Source organism: Geotrypetes seraphini, chromosome 14 (assembly GCF_902459505.1).
Source record: "Geotrypetes seraphini chromosome 14, aGeoSer1.1, whole genome shotgun sequence".
NCBI lineage: Eukaryota > Metazoa > Chordata > Amphibia > Gymnophiona > Dermophiidae > Geotrypetes > Geotrypetes seraphini.
The window spans coordinates 73,493,260-73,516,759 of NC_047097.1; the positions used below are offsets into that span (position 1 = coordinate 73,493,260).

Below are 23,500 nucleotides of genomic sequence, written 5' to 3' on the forward strand. Positions count from 1 at the left end.
CCGATCCCATTTGGCCTTAAAATCAGGCACGCTGCTGGCCTCAATCACCTGTAGTGGAAGACTATTCCAGCGATCAACCACTCTTTCAGTGAAAAAGAATTTCCTGGTGTCACCTCGTAGTTTCCCGCCCCTGATTTTCAACGGATGCCCTCTTGTTGTCGTGGGACCCTTGAAAAAGAAGATGCCGTTACTAACTGCTCTCGTATCTATTTATCTGGATTTGGCTCCCACATTTTTCAGTAGTAGCTCAAAATGAGTTATACTGAGGTCCACTAGGCAGTCTAATTTTGTACTGGAGGGTTAAGTGACTAGATCACAAGGACCAACAAAGTGACCAGTGTATTAAACTGTATTGCACATTTAGTGTGCATATTAGTGGACAATGGTAATGAGATGCAAATGAGCCCAGACCATAAAAAGTCTATGCATTGTACCTGCAGATGTTGTTGTAAAACCCTTAAATACCTCTTCCAACATGCAGTTAATTCTTTTCAAGATAAAGCCTATAATTTACCACTGCACTAAAATGTAATGAGGTGTTTGCATAATTTTCCATTGCGTTCCCTCATTAGGTTGAGTTTTGCATCTAAACAGGCAAAAGCTAACACACGTAGCAAGGGTAATTTTATCAAAGGTCCCCAAGGATAAGCGCTATTTCATAAAGACCAGAAGGTGCATACTTGCCTTTGAAAATATTAGTGTATGTGGCAGAGACCACTCCTTGAATGCCGGAATGATCACTCGCACATGCTTGAGAGCTGGTGTAAATGAAGGCGTGTCAGTCACACCCACACACACATAGGTTAAGGGATTTCTGCATAGGTCGCCCAAGGCTGACTATGCAATTTTGTTATGTAAACTAATAAGCTAATTAGGCAATAACAATTACCGGCATTATTTATTTAAAAAATTTATATTCTGCTCTATCAACATTTCTAGGCAGATTCCAACAAAAATACATACTTTATAACAGACAAATGCATTAGAAAAGCAATTACTTAATAAATTTCAAAACACCAAGAAAAACAAATCTAGAAAATCAGCATTGATCTACCTCCCTAAACAAAAACATTTTAAACAAACTCTTGAAACAGTCAACATCACCAACCGTTTGTTTTGGGGGGCTTCTTTTGGTCACTGATTTGGGGGCATAATGTGAAAGCGGCAGGAACATTCTTCTCTGGTTCCCCCTCTTAGTGGGGGTTGCTGTGTTTAGCTTTGTACATTGCTCCAGTATTAGTTGACCTTGTATAGGTTATTTTGTTTTCGTACAACTGTTTCTATGATACTATACCACTTTTGCCGATTGTGTGGAGATGTCCGTTTCCTGTTGCAACAATAAAGATACTTTAAAAAAACAACACATCACCAAGGCCTCGCAGTTGCTCAAGTAATTGGTTCCAGAACTGTAGTCTATGCACGTACAATATAGATTTCCTATATTCCTTATGGTGAATTTCATGAACAGGAGGGACCATCAGGATATTACTGTTCAAGAAATGTAAGTTCCATGTTGGTCAATGAATACAAAGGAAAACTGGAGATTTCCTGCAGCCAATGTTTTAAAAACAAGTCGCAACAATTTATAACGAATACGATACTCAACTGGCAACCAGGGCAATTCTTTAAGAACAAGAGTGATGTTTTCATATCTAGAAGTTCCAATTATTAACCTTGCCACAGAGTTCAGAGCAGCCTATAAAGATCTCAAATTTTTCTTTGGAACACCCATTAGCAAGGAATTACAATACGCGACCTTAGAATTACAGGGTTCTAACTGGACCGCAATTAGACCTTGTAATCCCATGCATAGACTAATTTCTGTACATAGAACCATGTAATTTCTTATGAAATGAAGGAACAGTTGTTGCAATAAATCCTCGTGAGTGTTGTAACATCAACATGCCAGATAGAACCCGGAAGTCATCGGAGTTAAAAATTGTCACTTAGGTCGCAATAGTCAAAAAATAGTCACACAATGTGGAAATATCAAACTTTGAAATACCAAACAAAAATTGGAACTGGTTAACACTGACTTCAAAGGTGCAAAAGCCTCAAATTAAAAAAGAAAACCTTAATTGGCAGTAATTACAAGTTATGTTAGATCTGTTGTAAACCCTATAAACAAGCAGGTCTAAGCTTCATAGTGCACAACTGCAAGGGGGCGTGGCCATGGTACAGGCATGGGCGGGTCAGAGATGGTCTCAGAAATTATTATAGAGAAACAGCCATACAAGATTTGTTCCAGAAAAGGTGGTTTATTTGTTTTGCTATATACTCTGGAACATGAATATATAATATAAGAAGTTTGCTTTACATGAGTCTGCCGTATTCCAATTGAAATAACTTGTATGGGAAATGAAACAACGTAAAGAAAGTCTACTGTTGTTTAAAAGCTTTAGGCAGTTGGCTGCCGTTTTTATAAATATGATTTTTGCGTAGTTCATTAATATTTAAATAAAGTGTCATCCTATGATGCTATAGGAGCATGTATTATGCTGTAAGGCTATATGATCAGAGCCCTATATTGGGTATACTGCTCCAGAAACTGAGGTGTACAACCACCAAGGTTAGAAAAACATTTTTATTATCGAGAAACAGCCATACAAGATTTATTTCAGACAAGGTGGTTTATTTGTTTGCTATATATCAGTGGTTCCCAAACCTGTCCTGGGGGACCCCCAGCCAGTCAAGTTTTCAAGATATCCCTAATGAATATGCATGAGAGAGATTTGCATATAATGGAAGTGACAGGTATGCAAATCTCTCTCATGCATATTCATTAGGGATATCTTGAAAACCTGACTGGCTGGGGGTCCCCCAGGACAGGTTTGGGAACCACTGCTATATACTAAGAAATTACAAATGGGACGCTTGTAAATCTTGGAACATATATTCTGGAAGTATCTGAATTTGTGAATCCAGCTGATTTCAAGGTATATTGTTGCAAATCACCTACCACATGTACATCCTTAAACGTAGCTAATAGGATTTACATGGGCAAACCCACCCACCCACTCAATGTGAGACTGAATGAACATCATTCCTGCATTCAAATAAAAGGACTGGAGCAACCCTTTGCTCCACAGCCACTTAAGTGTCAAATATCACTCTCTGGAAACCCAGAAATTCAAAGCTGGGGCCTGGACACGGTCTAGGACGATTCATTGTGGCCGTTTCATAGTGGCCAGTTTAGCGCGCCCATTTCAGCGCGACGAAGTGGCCAAAATGAATCATCCAATTTCAGCATTTGAAGGAGTGATGCCCCCCCCCACTCCCCATCTCCTCCCTGTCCACAATCCGTTGCTGTGTCACTGGCCCTCTGTTGCCAGAGCTGCTAGGTCGCATCTGCTGCTTGAGCCGGGGCCATGGAGGGATAAGAGCTGCGTTGAGCGTCTGCTGCATCGACGGCAATGAATCCATGCCTGCCCCCTGCAGGTACCGTGAGCTTCCCTGTAATGGGATGATTCATCGTGGCCATTTCATTGCAGCTGGACATGCCCGGCATTGAGTTTCCAGGCATAACGCCAGCAGTGGTCAGCAAAATGCACAGCATCACTGGCTAAACCTCAACCTCTGTAAAGTCATGAGATTGGCACTCACCGAGCTGGTTCTGTAGGCAGAGCACAGAGATTTTCGTATCGATTCAGAAAGTCACTGCCCAATAGACAAAATAAACCAGCTGATCAATGGCTTTCCTTAGCTGACGTTATGTTCCTGTCGAGATCCCCAAAGAAAACCAAAGTACAAGTTCAGCAATTTTGATTATTTGTTTCTCAGGAAAATATTGATGAACAGCTGTGGAGTTTCTTTGTCTACAGTGTATTTACACTTTGCTCCAGTGGCTGAAAACATTTCCCTCCAACTCTCCCCTAGCACCTAAAAGCATCCTGGTGTGCCTTATTCACCAGTGGAAGCTGAAAACCCCAAGGGGGGGTTCAGAGTTCAGTTTCTGGTCTCGTGGAACAAGATGATTCGCAGACAATGACTAAAATGCCTAACAGGGAGCAAAAGCCCAATTCTGCTCTTCCAAATCCTGCTTCTCAGACCATATCTCTCATGAACCAGGCCAATTCAGATTGTAACATTCCCCAACCTCTTGTCTCATTACCTGTCCCTTTTTATTTGCTTTTGAAGTGTATTTAAGCCATTTTTTTCTCCTCCCTTTTTCAAATGTATTATTTTATTACAATCAGTACTAATTGTCTTGGTTTTTTATTTTTATCTTAAACTAATTTTTAACCAAATGTAAATCGCATTGGATTTGGATTTTGCAATCAAATCAAACATATTAAATAAACTTGACGGAGAGTTCGCCAAACAAACTGCCCCTCTGAAATATGCTTCTGGGGACCCACAGCTGTATTTTGTGTTTCGCTATTTCTGTCATTTAATGGTGACTTTTCTCCTGGTTAACAGTTCAGGTTTAATAATTCAGTATTCAAGGCCATTTCGGTTTGGTTTATGTCTGCTTCTTCTCATGCATGTCCAACAAAAAACTTGCATCACTCGCAATGATTTCAGTGATCTCTGGAGAGAGAGTGCAATTAACCATAACTGAGAGGAACAGAATTAAAGTTGACTGATGAGTTGCTGTTTTAAGACATTGAGTTCAATTAAGCTAAAAGCTTTCTTTGGGAGCTGCTACAGCACACCCAAACTGAAGCCAACACCATGCTAGCACTGAATGCAAAATCCCACCAAATCTCAGAACAAGTGAAATTGCTCTCTGGCAGTGCAGCCTCCAGAGCAATGGGGGCAGTTTCCCCTACAATTCTGGTAAGTATTAACATAGAAACATGACGGCAGATAAAGGCCAAATGGCCCATCCGCAGTAACTATTATCTCTTACGCTCTCTAAGAGATCCCACTTGCCTTTCCCAGGCTTTCTTGAATTCAGACACAGTCTCTGTCTCCACCACCTCTTCCGGGAGACTGTTCCACGCATCCGTAAAAAAGTATTTCCTTAGATTACCCAATAAGCAAACGTTAAAAATTTTGGGGCCCTTTTACTCAGCTGTAGTAAAAAGTGGCCTTAGTGTGCTCTTATGTAGGGGTCTTTCCTATGCACCAAGGCCATTATTACCATAGCAGATCTTCCATTATTTGAATTAATAGCCATACACCAAGCTAGCCATTAGCGCACAGACATTAAATAAAATTAGCATGTGAGAACTGCCACTTATTTTGAAACACTGAGGACTCACGTGCTAATCCTGTGTTAATTAGTTGGCACACAGTAATGTAGACACCGAGGGCCAGATTTGCAAAACTTCACAGTAAAAACCGATGGGCTGCAGCCGTTATTGTAACGATTTCAAAAAGGCTAGTCATTCTCAAAAAACCATGCATGCAAATATGGTTGGCGGAGAGTAGCAAAGGTTCACTAAATTTACATGAGATGAGTCACTGGCAATAGCAATCAGCACATGCGGGGAATATACCACGATACCATACAGCTGTGCTCATGGATGGTATGGGTGGCTATCAGGGACGGTGTGTCAATCATAGGTGTTTTAAGTATTAATTACTGTCTATATAAAGGACCCACAGAATCCATAGACTCTTGTGGAGGGGGTGAGAAAGATTAATGACGACGGAGAGAAGTGAGGATCTGCCTTTAATATCGTGTTCAACCTTTCTATCAAGGTATGTTTAGGCTGAGGGGAAAATATGGAGAAATCAGAATGAAAGATCCAAGATTATATTACCAAAGACAGGTTACTAGATGGTTTCCTCCCCACTGAACGCGTCTTCCCCAGACACCAGGCAAACGGAAGCTGTACTGGAAGCATGAATGCAGACGCTAAACGTCAAAAACCCCGACTATTCCTTTCCAGTAAATCAAACACAAACCTCTAAGCAACGCAGGTTCTACAGAGCTTTGCAAATTACCCAGTTCCAGGAGAGAGATTTTAGGCCAGTCCTGAATTTCTGACCACCTCATCCTGATGCATTATGGGACTTTCAGAATTGATTTCAATGGGCTCTTCTACCTGGGAGAAATGGTTTTACAGAAGAAGATTTTCTCAGCATCTTCTCTGGATGGCACCAAGGCCTGTGTCAGCAGCCACAGGATCCCACAGCTCCTTCAACAATTCTGGCCTCATTATTTCCTGTCAAGTGACTTATCTGTATGTGGAGTAATATCCTTGAAAGGAATTCCCCACAGCCGCACTATAGAGTTTGCACTTAATCAATCTTCTGTCACCATGCAAATTCATCTGTAAGCTACTCCTGTTCTCTCTTTTCAACCATTTAATACATAATTAATGATGATTCTGATGACACAGAAGGCTCCAACCTTAATGGAATTTATTTTTGCACCATTTAAGACGATTGGTTTATTGGGAGATGCATGACTCAGGATTTCCTGGAGTCTCTCTGGCAAGCAATGGGTTAATGCCTGCTTAATAAAGAGGATGCAGAGTTCATCTCTCCACAAAACATTGAATGCAATAATGCAGATATTTGCACAGCACCTCAGAATTTACATTACTTCCATGATTCTCTGCAATCTATTCTGATAAAGAAAGCAGCAGCCACAGCATTTTCACAGATCTTTAAATTCTTGTAAGTGTCTTTCAGGATCTGGGCACTGATGTTCCTCTGAATTTTATGCAGAAAAAGCAGAAAATTCTGCACGTGATGCATTGCGTTACTTTATACAGAGCTTAAAGCCCAAAGATACCAGTAAAGTTTATTAAACTATTTGTTCAAATGAACTTACTAAAAAAAAATATAAAATCAGCAAAACAATCACTGACAACTCATTTTCCATCAAGTACAAGAAGTTTACAAAATAACCTTCCCCCTCTCCCCCTTTACAAAGCCACGCCAGCAGCTGTCATACGGCAAAACCCCAGCGCCCTTTCAACATCTATGGGTTTTGGGGCAGTTACCGCAGCGGCAGCCACTAGCATGGTTTTGTAAAAGGGGAGGAAAGTCTTAAGCATGCTTCTAAAATCTAATTTCCAATGGAAATAACCTGATATGGAAAGGAAAACGAGAAAAACTACCTTTTTCACAGTAATACTTGGGATTATTAGAAATCAATGAGGCAGGCAGCTGACCCGAAACCCTTCTATCTGACACATTTGGGCGGAACACGTCAGAGGGAAGGCTTCCAGGTCAGATGCCAGCAACATTTAGGAATCCTTGCCCGTGGCCTGTTGAGGAGAGAGCAAGTGCAGCTATGCTAAATTGAGGAGATGGTACTTGGACGTATTAGAGGACCCTGAGTGGGTAGGTAGGTCACCGAGAAGCTCGTACACTCCTGAAGGAACCCCACAGGAACAACTTCTATCCAAGCGGGATCCCCGCAACTCTGGAGGGATTCTGTGGTATTCCCGCCAACCCTGTTCCCATGTTACTCTCTAATTGGAAAATGTGAAACAGTGGGAATCTTTGGCATCAAAAGAAAGGTACTTAGGTTTAGGGAGTCTGTGGGATTTCCCATCCATTCCACACAGTTGCAATGCAACTGAATAACACCAGAGAGCTTAGCACAATTCCTCCAAAACCCAGATGCAAATAAATATGGAACTGGCACTTAGGTGCAAGGCCTAGTAAGGTGGGGATTGGGGACGCCAACACCCATCCTTCTCTCCACCCCCCTTCCCTTCCCATGTACCTCTTTAATGTTCGGGGCACGAGCAGCAACCCCCAACCTGCTGCTCGTGCCAGCGTCGGCTCTCTGACATCACTTCCTGGACCCGCACCTAAGAAGTGACATCAGAGGAAGAGCCGACGCCGGTGCGAGTAGCAGGTTGGGGTTGCTGCTCGCAATGTTAAAAAGGGAAGGGGGGCTGGCATGCACGGCAGGTGGGGGAGGGTACCACCACCCCGGATGCCTCTCACCCTGGTACGCCACCGCTGAGGCAAAAGGCAACATCTAGAAGCAGGGCAGCGAAGAGCTGAGAGGCCCAGCATCTGCTTTCATCTGGGCGGCCAAAGGACCTACCAGCCCTTATGGGAAGAAGAGGAAATGGTGACATCTAAGTCAGGAGGGCTTTAGGAAGTGGAATGGGAGCCTGATATATTGTGTGTGATGCAGTGGAATCGATACCCCTGACGCAGAGAATTAAAGCGAAACGGAGATCTTCTCGTCGGGTCAACTAGTTGCAGAGTCCGAGTGTAAGAGCAGAGAACCTGGACATTATTGGCAGCTAAGTGTTTTTGTTTTTTTCTGCTCATTATGCAATATTTGTGACTGTAGTGCTGAAGTACTGAGTGACATGGTGGCGCTCTACAGGCTGTTATAGTGTTGTTTTTCACCTTTTTGTGTAAAGTCACATGTGCAAGTGTTTATCTTAATGAAGTGGAGTTTTTTGCCAGATGAAGCAGAACTGAGGCTTTTTCTCCACTTCTTTTTTTTTCTTCTTTCTTTTGTATAGAGTCCCCTGTTACTTCCACATAGGGTTTTGATTAGAGTAATAAGAATAATTTACAGACCCTGGTCTTTAGGTGTGTGTGTAGACATCTAAAGGCCCCATGGAAAGGAAGGTGGTCCTTCCTCCCATGGTTTCTCCTGAACTGGTTGCTCCTTTATCTGATGGGGCATCTTTAAGCTCCACTGATAGAAACTCCCACCCCTTCAGCCCAGGGTCTCTATAACATGGTGGAACCATCTTCCCAATCTGGAGAGAAGTGCCTGGTCACGGAAAATTGCGTTTCCATCTTCAGATATAATCACACACAAATTCCCACTACGACTTCAGATGTTTCTTTAAAAGACATTTGGACCATTACCCAAACAGAGAAATTTCTTAAATCTACTACTTCTGGATTATGTACTTTTACCTCCGAAACTGGCACTAAAGTTCAAATCTCTTGATACTGTTGTTTCTTCTACAGAAACCCAGGTTCAGTCTCTGAAGACTAGAGTTTCTTCACTGCAGAATACTTTGGTTTCTGCTATAAAACATTCCTTAGTTTTACATCATAAAATTGAAGCCTTAGAGAACTCTCCAAAGGGTGAAAAATTAGCATTTTCCTATAACTCATTACTTGTCTCCAGAGATACTCCTGAGGAAATACTTCAAGCAGAAGTGGTTAAAGCTACAGCCTCTGGGGTTGTGGGTTCAAACCCACACTGCTCCTTCTGACCCTGAGCAAGTCACTTAATCCCCCCATTGCCCCAGGTACATTAGATAGATTGGGAGCCCACTGGGACAGACAGGGAAAATGCTTAAGTACCTGAATAAATTCATGCAACCCGTTAGCTCCCCTGGGAGAACGGTATAGAAAATTAAATAAATAAATTTAAGAAATAGTGAACAATTACCTCTGGTTAAATGCTACCATCCTCCTTCCAAAACGATACAATTTACTCCGCAAGGGGAGGAGGTTGAGGAATTGGTTCCATCAACTAGTCCTAATTTTTAGAACTTCTTAAGTTAAACTAAGTAACAGACTTAACCAATCCTGAAGAAGTATTTTTAAAGGAAGGATATATTTCCTTTACAAACTAAGAAATACATGCAAGGTTCAACTTTATTTAATACATCACTAATTATAAAAGAAAATCTAAGCGGTTTACAAAGCTTAAATTTAAAAAATACATAGAGAAGATAACGGCAACAAACAAGAAACAAGATTACAAAGAGAACATTTCTGATTTTGGACATTTCCCACAAAACTTCCAAAGTTGGGGGTGGAGAAACAACCATTTTCTAAACTGGCTAGTTGTCCACATCACTAGATGTCCACCTTTTCTTTTTTTTCTTTTCAGAAATGGACGTCTTGGTCACCAAAATGATTAGATCGCCAGGACATCTAACTTTATTCGCTATTTTCAACCACAAAAACGTCCAAATCGGTACCATTTAGACATGAGAGGGGCCAGCATTGTAACAGACTGACCACATAGACATGCCAACAGAGCAGTGGGGCACCTCAGAGGGCACTGCTAAGAACTTCACATAAAGGGTGCCAGAAGTACATAAGAATTGCCGCTGATGGATCAGACCAGTGGTCTCACGCAGCGGCCCCCAGGTCAAAGACCAGTGCTCTAAATGAGTCCAGCCTCACCTGCGTACATTCAGTTAAGCAGGAACTTGTCCAACTTTGTCTTGAATCCCTGGAGGTGAGCCCTCCAAATCTTCACCAAAACCTACTAGACCCACCTGTCCAGCACCACAAGTGGCACCTATATGGCAGTATAGTAGGGTTTTGACGGGCTCACGCTTTCTACCACGCTTATGGGCCTGGCTCTTCCTCTCTATGACTCACTAGCCCACCCACCAGGCTACTGAAGACACATGTGTTGACTTATACTAGGCTTTTCAGGTGCTGCTGTTCTAGACACAGGTATGCACTGTTTCATTCAGATATTTGGGGGGTGGGAGGCGATCAGTGATCACTGGGGGAGTGGGGGGGGTCACAGGTCTAGCTCACAAGTTTCAAGTTTATTAGAGATTTGATATATATCTAAGTTCCGTCCAGGACATCTTGCATAAGGTTTGATTATCGCCGCAAGACATCCAAGTCTAAGCCAGCCCAGAGCTCGCCTAAATCCCACCATAAACATGCCTCTATGAGTTAGATGTCCTAGACGGTGAACATCCCGCAAAACGTCTAAAATGTTTGTTTTGAAAATCGGCATTTGGACACTTTGCCAAGAAAACCATCTAAGTGCCAATTTAGACGTATTGCAGATGGTTTTGTGTTTTGAAAATGCTCCTAAAAGTAGTATTATAAGTGGAGGGAAAGGAGGTAAAACAAAAGGGAGGAAGGAAATGGGGACAAAATAAACAAACGATATGACATAACACTAAGGGATCCTTTTACTAACGTGCATTAGGGCCTTAACGCACAGAATAGCGCGCGCACTAGACCTTAACGCCAGCACTGAGCTGGTCTTATTCTAGAAGCGTACCGCGTGGACATTTTGTGCGTGCGCTAAAAATGCTAGCGCACCTTAGATTGCCTAGAACCAAGCTAGACAGTGACTAGATCACATAGCATGCAGACTGGAAAGCAAAACCTCAAAATAGGTCAGGCAATGCTATAAACCTTCTTTAACAGCCTTAAAGTTTAGAAAAGAAGATTGAGCAGTATAAGGATTTCATGGAGTGGAAATGTCAGGCCTGCCCAAATCACAGATACATTTGGTTATAATGCCGTTACCCTTCTGAAATGACTTCAGGATGGAAATACATGCCCCATCAATAGCAGTGGGCCGACACTCATAGAAACATAGAAAGATGACGGCAGATAAGGGCCATAGCCCATCAAGTCTGCCCACACTATTTACCCACCCTCTTAAATCTACTGACCCCCTAAAGAATAATTGTAATTATACTGTCACTCTGCTGACCCGCTCATTCAGTCCTAGTGACCCTGTCCCTTGGCATGACCTCGTAGGGATCCCACATAGGTATCCCATTTGTTCTTGAAGTCTGAGATGCTGCGTGCCTCGACCACCTGCACTGGAAGCTCGTTCCAATGCTCAATCACTCTCTCCGTGAAGAAGTATTTCCTGGTGTCTCCACGGAACTTCCCTCCCCTGAGCTTGAGCGGATGTCCTCTTATGGTCGAGGGTCCCCTGAGAAGAAAGATATCATCTTCCACCTCTACCCGTCCCGTGATGTACTTAAATGTCTCAATCATGTCTCCCCTCTCCCTACGCTCCTCGAGAGTGTAGAGCTGCAATTTGCTCAGTCTTTCTTCGTACGGGAGACCCTTTAGCCCCGAGACCATCCTGGTGGCCATCCGCTGAACCGATTCAACTCTGAGCACATCCTTACGGTAATGTGGCCTCCAGAATTGAACACAGTATTCCAGATGCGGTCTCACCATGGCTCTGTACAGTGGCATCATGACTTCAGGTTTCCTGTTGACGAAGCTTCTCTTGATACAGCCTATCATTTGCCGTGCTTTAGATGAAGCCTTCTCCACTTGAGTGGACAGTATCACCAGCGAAAGATAAAGGGATGGAAACCAGAATCTCGTGAACGGAAGTTGTGAAGGCTTCCGACATTTCCAAAGTTTCAAAGTCCAAAATAGAAAAGTTATATTTTTAAACAAAGTCAGTTTTTGAAAACACGATTAAGCTTTGAAGTCAAAGTTACCCTCCAGAGCCAGAACAAAAAAAGCTGTCTATGACCAGCAGGTTTTCCATCTAAATACTTTTCCATTGATTTTTATTGGGTTGTTGGGGGTTTTTTGGATAAAAGTAAGAACAGAATGTCCAGATTTGCAGAAATAAAGCCAAATAAACCACATCAGATAATAACTACCCAGCAAGTCCTCTGCTTTTTTCTCTTCACGAAGTCTGAATTCTGAGTTATGTTTTTTTCTCATTGTAATTCTATTTGAAACCCACATGGCGAACGAGACTCAAAATGTTTATTGCTTAGCCTTCATGTGCAGATTTCTGCATCGCTTTCAAAAGCAGCGTGAGATTTCTTTCTCCTCTTACTCATACTTGCAGTAATATAACACATCGTACTGTACGTGTAACCCCAAGGGTGTGGCTTGGAACTGTCACCTTCATACACACAGGGTTTGCAAGCATAAGAAAATTCTTGCATTGCTATAATTCAGCATGTGTAGCCCTGGGATTTCACATCCCGCACTAGTAAAACCCCAGTCAATATTCTTCATAGGGCTGATGCCCAGCCAGGCCCAGACACTGTGGCAAGTAATGTCTCAGGCCCCTTCAAGAATATTCTCCAAGGTTCTATCCTACTCTGGCAGTCTTCTTTACAGTTTCCCATCCCAGAGAAACTACTGGGCTCTGGCTACAAGGAGGTGCTAAAAAGTTCCCAGCACAACCAACCAACTAATTTCCTAAATTCTGAGCATTAGTTGAAAAGAGTGTCATGTTATTTCGTTAAGTGCCTATCTGCAGAAACTAAACTCTATGTTTTGACATTATTTCAGATCATTAATTGAACCATATGCATTTTCTACTTGGTTGAGCTGAGAAGAGCGACCAAGATGATAAAGGGGATGGAACTCCTCTCGTATGAGGAAAGACTAAAAAGGAAAAGAGACGGCTGAGGGGAGATATGGTTGAAGTCTACAAAATCCTGAGTTGAGCTGAACGGGGTACAAGTGGATCAATTTTTCACTCCCTCAAAAATTGAAAAGACTAGGGGACACTCGATGAAATTACAGGGAAATACTTTTAAAACCAATAGGACAAAATATTTTTTCATTCAGAGAATAGTTAAGCTCTGGAACACATTGCCAGAGGTTGTGGTAAGAGCGTAGCTGGTTTTAAGAAAAGTTTGGACAAGTTTCTGAAGGAAAAGTCCATAGTCTGTTATTGAGAAAGACATGAGGGAAGCCACTGCTTGCCCTATATCGGTAGCATGGAATGTTGCTACTCCTTGGGTTTTGGCCAGGTACTAATTACCTGGATTGGCCACTGTGAGAACGGGCTACCATAGGTCTGACCCAGTGAGGCTATTCTTATGTTCTTATGTACTTCTCTTCTCTGGCAGGTCTCTGGGATACTGTATTCTCAAATGCCACTACCTTGGAGACTTCTGGCCACCTACCTTAAAGTGACTTTATTCTATCAGTGAGGGGTTGATCTTATGGGAACCCAGCCATGTACCACCCATTCCCTCACACCCCAGTTCAGGTTACATGAAATATAATCAGGTCAGGAAGGAGGAGGTTAAAGAGTTCATTTTAAGTAGTGGTCAAGCAGTTCATTTAGTGGACTGTGCTCAAGCTGACGGGGAGAATCTTCCCCTCTGTAGCTGGCAAGACTCCTTTCAGTAACTGGCTCCTTAAAGCAGAAACAATTCTGCGTTGGTTGCCCATTGCAGGACAAATTTTTAAAGTTTTATGTTTGGTGTTTAAAGCGGAATGTTCCAGAGTATTTGTCGGATAAATTGACTATACTGTATATGCTCCAGCACATGCTTGGCGTTCATCTCAAAAGAATGTGTTCCATTTACCATCATTGCATAAAGTGAGATTGACTAGAACACAGCAGAAACCATTTTGTTATGCAAGACCTGGCATGCAATCTATAGAAAGTTAGTAGGGTATTCATAAGTTATTGAAACATGGCTTTTCACTGAAAATTTCTGTACTTTAAAGTGAATTACTTATGAAGGCCAGTCAGGTGTGTTAGAAAGTTTTGGATAACAGGTTTTCATTAAGACTTTTTTTTGTATATTGTTAATGAATGATTTTGATAATGTGGTTGTAATTAAATGACTATTATATTTGGGCTGGATTTTATGGTTATGATGGTATTCTGTTGCAATAGTTAATGCAATGCTTTTGAGATTATAATTTGTTATAATGTACACAAAGAAATGTTTTTAGAACAGTAAATTGCTATAACACTTAGGTCTTTTGCGGTGTATTAAATATTAAAATCCAATCCAATCTGAGACCCTGAAAATGAGCTCAAGCCAAGACTAGATAGGTGGCTTCCACTCTGTCAATATATCTAAACACTTCCAGCCACAGGATTCAGCACAAAGTCCGCAGACAGGTATTATTAAGTCCCTTGCATTTCATGAAGTCCATTCCTATGCACACTCACTCTCAACTCAAAAACATTTCGACCTTGACATTTGCGAGTGAAAGCTCCCCTCCCCCTTTTATGTAGGTTTACAGGTCCCTTCCTATTCATGTACCCATCATCTGTTACTGCAACTCATATCCCAAATGTCTAGACTTCAATGAATCCTAAAAGATCACATTATTGCTATCCCCAGAACTTTTATGAACCCCAGACTAAAACTAGTCTGAAAATTCCCAATGCCTGCCTGCTCTCATCCTCCCTGCACCCCAGTCCGCATCTCATGCTTCCATTCCCCCCATTAGGCTTCCCTAAAACTTTATTTGAAATCCTTGGAACCAAATCCCCTGTGAAAACCCGCATCTCCTTTCTTTTAATTGTTACCTATTTACTAAACTGCAGTCTCTCCACAGATTGGTATTTGTGTTCTCAGTTACCCCTACTCTGCCTTCTCTTAATCTTGTAATCCGCCTCCTGACATTCTCTGTATTATTTATCTGTATATCGATCTTGTGAGCTTGCCTTTCCTGTTAGGCTGCAAGGTTTTTTACAGCACAAAGCCAAAATCAATCAAGTTAAAACAAAAGATAAGATAAAATAAAATAAAGACAGCAGAGTGTACCCCAAATTGCTTTATTACAACTCCTTATTCCGAGTTATGGGACACATTAGCATTAAAGGCATTTCCAGGATTGTCTCTATCGTTGGTGCTGCATTTTTTCCTTTGTCTATTTTGTTTGGTTCCTTGTCTTTTCCTTTATACCGATGCTTTGATTTCGGGGGGGGGGGGGGGGGGATTTGACCTTGATCCTCGGGGCCCATAAGAGTCCAGGGCTCTGAGGTGGCTGGGCTTGCCTTTTTCTTTTACAGTTAGGAACGGGGATGGTTGTGACCTCTGGTCACTTTGTTTGATATTTGATGATACTTCTTTCTGTATTTGTTTCTCAGTTGAAGCTTTGTCTATGCACCATTTGCCATTGTACAGCTGACTGCATTTTCTAGTTTGCTTTTTTTTTCTTATCATCAATAAAAAAACGTTTACACCTAAAGTCATTTCCAGGTGACCTTTTACTAAGTTGTGGTAAAATTTGGGCTTAACATAGGTTAACGCATGACTTTCCCAAGCACTAAGCCCAGATTGAATGTGGCATTTTTAGGGCTTTTTTGTTTGGGGGGAGGTTCTCTTTTTTAATTTTTTATTTATTGCAATTTTATATATTAAATACTCAAGGATTAATCACTTGTTTAGAAATAAAGAAGAATCAAAAAATATATATAAAACATATAGGCGGTATATAAATAGCTAAAATTAAATAAATAAATAAGTGTCCGGAGCCTGTAGACCTAGGGCTCCTTTTACGAAGGCGCGGTAGGGTTTTTAGCACACGCACAAAATTACCACGCGCTATAGCGTGTGGTAGCCAAAAATCTACTGCCTCCTTAAAAGGAGGCGGTAATGGCTAGCGCGCTCGGGAATTTAACGCGCGTTAAGGCCCTAGTGCACCTTTGTAAAAGGAATCCCTTGTCTGGACAGACAATAAATCTCCTCTCAATGAATGCCAGTGCAAATAGAGAGCCCAGATTTTCAACATCCGCTATTATAACAGCTGATTGCCTTAGTATTCCACAAAATGACATATATCTTGGTAAAAATATTAAAATTGAAAATGTGCCAACCTCTGTTTTTGCAGATTTAGGCCTCCATGGTGTCTTTTTCTGTGGCTAGGTTTCACTAGCAAGTGATAGAAGAGACTGTCCTGCCAAATTTCAGACAAATTTGACTACTCAGAGCTTGTCTGAATAATAGAAGTGGTACTTGGTCAGCTTGATCACAAGATTTACAAGTTCTCATGATGGTCCTTGGACTTTACACCACCTTTATGGGAATTCCATTCTATGTGGTTTATACTGCAAATAAAATGGCTAAGATTGCAAAGAGGTCAAACTAGCTAGAATCTGTAGTTCTCTCTGTTTACTGTTTTTCTTTTTGGTTTGTACTTTTCTCATGAAGAACTTAGAAAAGGAAAAGCTGGAGAGTCACCTAGTTCAAGACAATTGGGTATATGTAAGAAAAGCCAGCATGCAAACATAACATACCAAGTCCAAAAAAGCAGTAAGCCACTTTGCTAAGTTCACCCCTCAATCACAAGCCTGTCCAGAGGATTCCACAATCAAGGCTGCTTCTGGATCCTAAATCCAGCCTGTGGCCATCACTGCTTCACCTCCTCCTCTCCTCTCCTTCCCCTAACTTGGCCAATCATATTCAGGTCATCCTTCATCAAGAAACAGTTAAGGGTTCAAGCAGATGTGGCCACACCTTCAAAAAGAAGACAATAGCTTCCAATTCCATTTCTAAAGGTGACATAAGAACATTCTGAAGAAAAAACCCCCGTTTGTTTGATGGCAATTGCTCCAAGAATGATGTTACAAGTTTCATTCAATGAAAAAGACTATAACAAGTAGTTTGCATGCGAATTCTTTTGCAAATCATGCTTCTCACCTTCGGCACCAAAGCGAGCAAAGCAAACGCGTCCGTCTTCGGCTCAGCGGCTCCCCCCAGTCCAGTCAGCGTTGCCCAATCGCGCCGGAGAAAGTTCAAGACTTGCCTCGCGCCCAGCGCGTCCCTCGCCCTGCGCGAGGAGGAGGAGGAGGAGGCGGCAGCTGCAGGAGCCGGGCGGCGCGTGCCAGCCTCGAGCGCGCGGCTCGGCAAAACTTCCAGCGGCACGCGAGCCTCCTGACGTCACGCCGGCTCGCGAGGCGGCTGCTGCTCCTGCCGCCGCCTCGCGCCCTGCCCGCGACCGTTGGCTCGCTTCGCGCCAACTCCCGGCCGTTGACCGGAAGAGGCTCTGAAGAACAGCCTCGACTATGGAGTTGTGCAAGAAAAGTCGTCCCTGATCTCATGTCCCAGGAAAAATACCGCAATATGTTAAAAACATTCACAAAGTGCGTTCATTTAGAACATTTGATGGAAAAGATCCAAAGAGATATTCGTTACAATTAAATTCACAATAACAATATTTCCATACATGTTTTTTTTAGCATTCTTCCAAAATATATTTCTATATACCTAATCCATTCCTTTCTATCCATTCCCCCTTGATCCCTTCCCTTTCCCCCTTCATTCTATTTATTAAAAAAATACAACAGCACTTATAACTAACAAATAGTCATATAAATACCTTTCCCCTCCCCCTCCCAGATGTGTCTAAACCTCTATGAAAAATGGAATGATTGTTACAAAATTTGCTAATGGAACCCAAATCGCATTAAATTTTTTACAATGACCAGTTAATTCCAAATTCATACGTTCATATCGATAGAATAAACACAAGGATTCCCACCAAAGGATATGATTCAGTCTATCCCAATTCTTCCAATTTTTTTGTGATCATCTGTATAGCAATCCCAGTCATGACAAGAAGTAATCTATTCTTAGCTGCAGAAATTGGATTCTTGGACTATAATATTGTTACAAATAGAACAATATAATAATAATAATAATAACAGTTTAAATACCGCAGGACCATGAAGTTCTATGCAGTTTACAATGATTAGAAAGATGCTACAAATTGACATTGGAATGGAAGTGTCCAGTATCTTATTAATTGCAACCCATATCGACTTCCAGAAGCTGAGTATTAAGGGGCAATAGTATAACAGGTCCCTATTTCAAGATGACTGTGCCAGCATCTATTAGACTTTGAACTATTTAACTTCTGCAAACAAACAGCAGTCCAAAAAATCCTATATAACAGAAAAAAAACAGGTTTGTCTCATAGGTGCTGGCGCTGTACATCTCATCCTCCAAGACCAAATCCATGGCCATTGAGTAGCAGAAATCTCTTGCTTTATCTCAATGCTCCAAATATCCCTTAGGCTCGTTTTTGGTTTCTTGTTCAAATATTCCGATATTAATTTATACCACTTGGCAGCCTGATGTCCTAGGAAATCTGTCTAGAAACATAGGCCTGGAAAGCTATACTAATTATTTAAATTTCGCCAATCACGGAACCCTTTCTGAATGGCATGCTTCAGCTGCAACCACTTATATGCTTGAGACTTTGTAATGCCGAATGATTGTTGCAGTTGTGAAAAATCAAGTATTTTCCCATTTGATAATACATCATCCAAAGTACTTATACCTGCCTGCAACCAATGTTTCCAGAGGATCTTAGATTCGCCAATTTGAATCTTGGCATTCAACCATAAGGATTGACACGTGGATTGTTGCACTGGTACAGATGTTAAATTATTAATAATTTTAAAGTTTTCCATGAGGCCAGTAGAATACTATTATCCTTATAAATACGGGGTAACTTGATACTCAAAGGGCTCCTTTTACTAAGCCACGTTAGGGCTTTAACGCGCAGAATAGTGCGCTCTAAATTGCCACGCACGCTAGATCTTAATGCCAGCATTGAGCTGGCATTAGTTCTAGCCGCGTAGTGCGGGATTAGTACACACTAAAAATGCTGGGTGTGCTAAAAACGCTAAGGCAGCTTAGTAAAAGGAGCCCAAAATGTGGTTCAACTTATTTATTTATTGTAAACATTTCTTCACCACTTAAGGCCTAAGCGGCTTACAATGTAAACATACAAAGTCATGTAAAACATTATCTACAAATTTCAAGTTTTATTAAAATTTGTTATACCACCTAATCAGAATTCTAGGCGGTTTACAAAGATAAAGTACCTACAAAGGTAAATCCATCTATAAAAACATAGTAAATTAAACATAGACAATGTCATTAAAAAAAACACAAATTATACAAAATACTTTGATACACAAAATACAATGAGGCAAAGGACACAACGGGCTAAGGGGAAGAACTACAATTAATATAGAAAAGAAGGGAGAAGGAAAGAACATGAGGGGGGAGACAGGGGGTTAAGCAGATGTTCAGAAATTAAGATGCATCAGGATACATCTTAGACCAAAGGCATCTTTAAACAAACTTTTCTGTTACTAAAACTAGCACATGGCTAATAAGACTTCAATAAAACAGATTGTCAAAATCTGAAACATCGCTACCTAGCAAAAGGCTTTCATAAACAAATATGCTTTTAGATGCTTCTTAAAAGGCATCTTGTCTTTACATAGCCTCAGATATTCCGTTTCAGAGGAGCCGCCACAGAAATGGCTGTTGCTTGTGTCTTTTTCTGATGAGTTTCACCAAGCTCCTCTGTTGATAGCCTCATGGCAGATTCTGGCCTTAGCGTTCGAGAAGGTATGTATTGTTTCAATGGCTGCATTAAATACATTGAATTGGCAACCAATGGAGACTTTTCAATATTGGCTTTATATGCTCATTCCATGCTACCGCCTTAAACATGCTCACCGCTGCATTTCCAAATTGCTCTTAATAGTCTCAATAATTGACTTAAAACATTTTTAATTGGGGGATAGGTACCATTCTTATTCTAAGCCACAATTATGGAATGTGATTCCAAAGCATATTTGAATGGAACTTACCATCGAAAAATTTCAAAATCACGTAAAAACATTTCTTTCCGTGGATGCTTATGGAAGACAGAGTAAAAACTTTGATCCGAAACTGTTTCTTACTGTCCTATTATAGATTGTATTTCTAATTTCTATTAGATTTTGTAAACTGTATTTTGATCTGTAAACTGCATAGATGTAAATAAAACTTGGAAACTTGGAAGCATGATTTTCCTTAAACACAGGCCTGAAATACAGGCCTTTAAAAGCCTGGCCTACGTTTCAGGCACCTACGTGGAATGATTTGCAGTCCATCTGAATGTGTGAATGTTTCTCTTTAAATCTCTGTGTTTTGCTAGCCGCAATTCTGTAAACTGCGCCTAAGCGTGATTGTCATGCAGTCGGAGCCATTTTTTCTAGGTGCCGGCCAATTTAGACACCGTTTATGGAATCAGCCCCTAAGTGCCTAACTGGGCATTAATTTTCACACCAGTCATTTGGGAGGCCCCACCCCTCAAGCCAGATGAGTAAATATAACCTGCACAATCAAGTACGTTAGGTGATTTATTTAGAATTACTGTACCCTCATGCCCCTCATTTGCAAAAGAGAAAAATCTCCCCAAAATGTCATAGATGCTTTTTCATGCTAAAATGACCAGATCACTATTTTCAAAACACATATTTCAGATGCTTTTCTACACAGTTCGTAGGCAGCACATCTAAATCTCATAGGGGGCATGTTGGGGGACTAGGGTGGGCTTATGATTTGGATGTTTTTCTGCAATAATATGTAAAGCATTGTAGAGAAAATCCAGGGCAAAACTGGACATTTTAGGATAGGCCTGTTTCGATAACAAGTACGTGCCAAAAAGGTGCCCAAACTGATCAGATGACCACTGGAAGGATTAAGGCATGACCGCCCTTACTCCCCCAGAGGTCACCAACTTACTCCCACCTCCCAAAGATGTGAAAGAAACAGTACCTAGCAGCCTGTATGACAGCAAACGGGTTCCTGGAGTAGCCTAGTGGGTGATGTGATCAACCCCAGAGATAGGGATTCAGGCCCCTATCCCACTCTTAAATACTACACTTGTGGTGGAATATTTGAGCCTTCTACAACCCATCCAAGTACTGCTGGACCTACATGTAGGTGACGTCTGCAGGCATAAGGGTGATTGGAGTGGTGTGCAGTTGGGTACAGTAACTTTCGGGTGGGGTTTGGAGGGCTGCTCATACACTCTAAGGGGCTTTTATGTGAAGTTCACTGCAGTGCCCTCTAGGGTGCCCCACTGCTCTCCTGGGATGTCTGTGTGGCCAGTCTGCTAAGAATGCGGACCCCTTCCTATATCCCCACCCGCACCCTCTGCTCAGAAACGGAGATACGCCTATGCATTCCCCCCGGAAGGTCCCTCCTCTTAGAAACCGCCCGCAAATGCTCTTACAGCCACTTCATTCCCCAACTCTGGAACCAACTCCCCCCTCAACTCAGGCTACAGAACTCACTAATGACATTCCGGAAAATGGTAAAGACCCTCCTCTTCAACTAAAGGTCACCCTCAGTCTACACCCAACCCCCTGAAACCCCACCTTTACCCTTCTTCTCCATTCTAATCTTCTGCCTAAATTTCTGTATAGTCCACTCTCAGCCTATACTCAAATAACTTGTATCTAAACTAAACTACTTATATTTAAACTACTGTTCTTAATTTGCTGTATAGTCTCTATATTTACACTGTTGCACAGTCTCGTATGTCCAAGTATTTAAATCTACTGTATAATCTTGTATGTCCAATTCACTCCATTGTGAATGTTTACTTGTAAACCATTCTGAGCTACTGGGAGGACGGGATAAAAATCGAAATAAATAAATAAATATATCCCATCTAGAAAATGGTAATTTTTTTAAACAAAAGAAGACATTTCTTTGGTTTGAAAATGGTCATTTTTTTCTACTGGATATTTGGATGTTTTCCCCAAAATGTCCAAATTCGGATTTAGATGTCATATTGAAAATGCCCTTCTATATATGGTGCCAAAAAATCAAAGATGTGTGCCCATATGAGTTAGCTTGTGAGCCACTATCTTGCAATGAAGTGATTTATCAATCAATTATTACAGCTAATTTGCATGCAATCTTCCTGCGCACAGTTCTATAACAACAGCGCTCAAATCCTCTAGTGCACAACTCAAAAGGGGGTGGGGCAGGGGCATTCCAAAAAAATTGGGTGCCCTGTTCTAGAATAGTATCATTCTCGCTCCCCAAATGCCAAGAGTTGACCTCCAGTATCTACACCAACTTTGGGTGCGGGAATCTTCTCTAAGTGCTAGTCTATAAACAGTGCCATTTTTTTCCAGGGCTGATTATTCAGTGCCATTTCTGATCATTCTGGCCAGAAGGACGGTAGTAGTTTCTCTCTCCCATCACACATGGAATTTCTGCCTCTCCTCACCCCATCTTCGCAGGCATAGAATAGGGATGGGCCACAGGGAAGGGATCATGGCCAACTCGGTATCAACAACTAGAGAAATTGAGTTGGATATCCAGGAATGCCCAGTTCAAATCAAATCCCATTAGTTTATAATAATAATAATAATAATAGTTTATTTTTATATACCGCCATACCCATGCGAGTTCAAGGCGGTTTACATTGAGTTACATTAGGGTCTGCTTAGACAGGCAGATTTACAATTATTTGTCAGAATTACAGATTTGTTATTTGAAGTACAGAATAACAGAGTTTCAATTATTTATCAGCTTTATTTGAACTAGACAGAGGATGCGGAAAGAGGGGAAAAAAGGGGGGAAGGCCTCATAAGGGGGCCGGATTGGGGAGAAATTGTCAGGGGGGGGTACAGTTTGGGTCTTGTTTGCGGAATAGGTAAGTTTTAAGTGATTTTCTGAAGCTGAGGTAAGTGGGGGCCTCTAGTATCATTTGTGCTAGCCATGGGTTCAGCTTGGCAGCTTGGAAGGCGAAAGTTCTATCAAGGAATCTTTTGAAGTGACAAAGTTTGGGTGAGGGGAAGGCGAACAGCTGAATACGACGGGATTTCTTGTTGGTGCGGTAGAGGTTGAAGTGAGGGTTGATGTAACTTGGTGAGGAACCATTTACCGCCCTGTAACAGAAGCATGCGAATTTGTAAAGGACTCTAGACTCGAAAGGCAGCCAGTGGAGTTGGTGGTAGAATGGGGTGACATGTTCCCATTTCTTTAGGCCAAAGATGAGGCGCACGGCGGTTTATGTGGCCCATCCAACCAAAACGATATTCTGTTGCCTCTCCATATCATTGTGATACACATAAAATGCATATAATCAAACATCCCCAGATATTTAGTCTTTTAACTATAGAAACTGGAGTGCCCCATATGAGCTTTCGTGCTTAAACAAGGTTTTTTGCACTCTCATCGTCTTAAATCCTTTGCTTTGCTTAAAATATCCTTTATACATATTATGTCACTTTAATACAAAATTGATTTATTCAGTTGTCTTTAAGAAAATCTCTAAGTGTACTCATCTGTCTTAAATGTCAGACTGGGGACAATGAGCCAACATTAATCATGTT

General features: G+C 41.5%; 1 protein-coding gene across 6 annotated transcripts in view; it reads right to left on the reverse strand.

Annotated features, from left to right (window-relative positions):
- MEGF11 (multiple EGF like domains 11) overlaps window positions 1-23,500 on the reverse strand; it is a 322,743-nt gene that overhangs the window by 291,401 nt on the left and 7,842 nt on the right. For 5 of the 6 annotated variants that reach the window (XM_033920813.1, XM_033920817.1, XM_033920812.1 and 2 more), the window contains exon 1: window positions 16,998-17,193. The exons of the other annotated variant lie outside the window; for it this stretch is intronic. The gene's annotated coding sequence lies outside the window, so the exon portion shown is untranslated. Of the gene's footprint in view, window positions 1-16,997; window positions 17,194-23,500 lie in introns of those variants that run through there. 6 annotated transcript variants of the gene reach the window in all.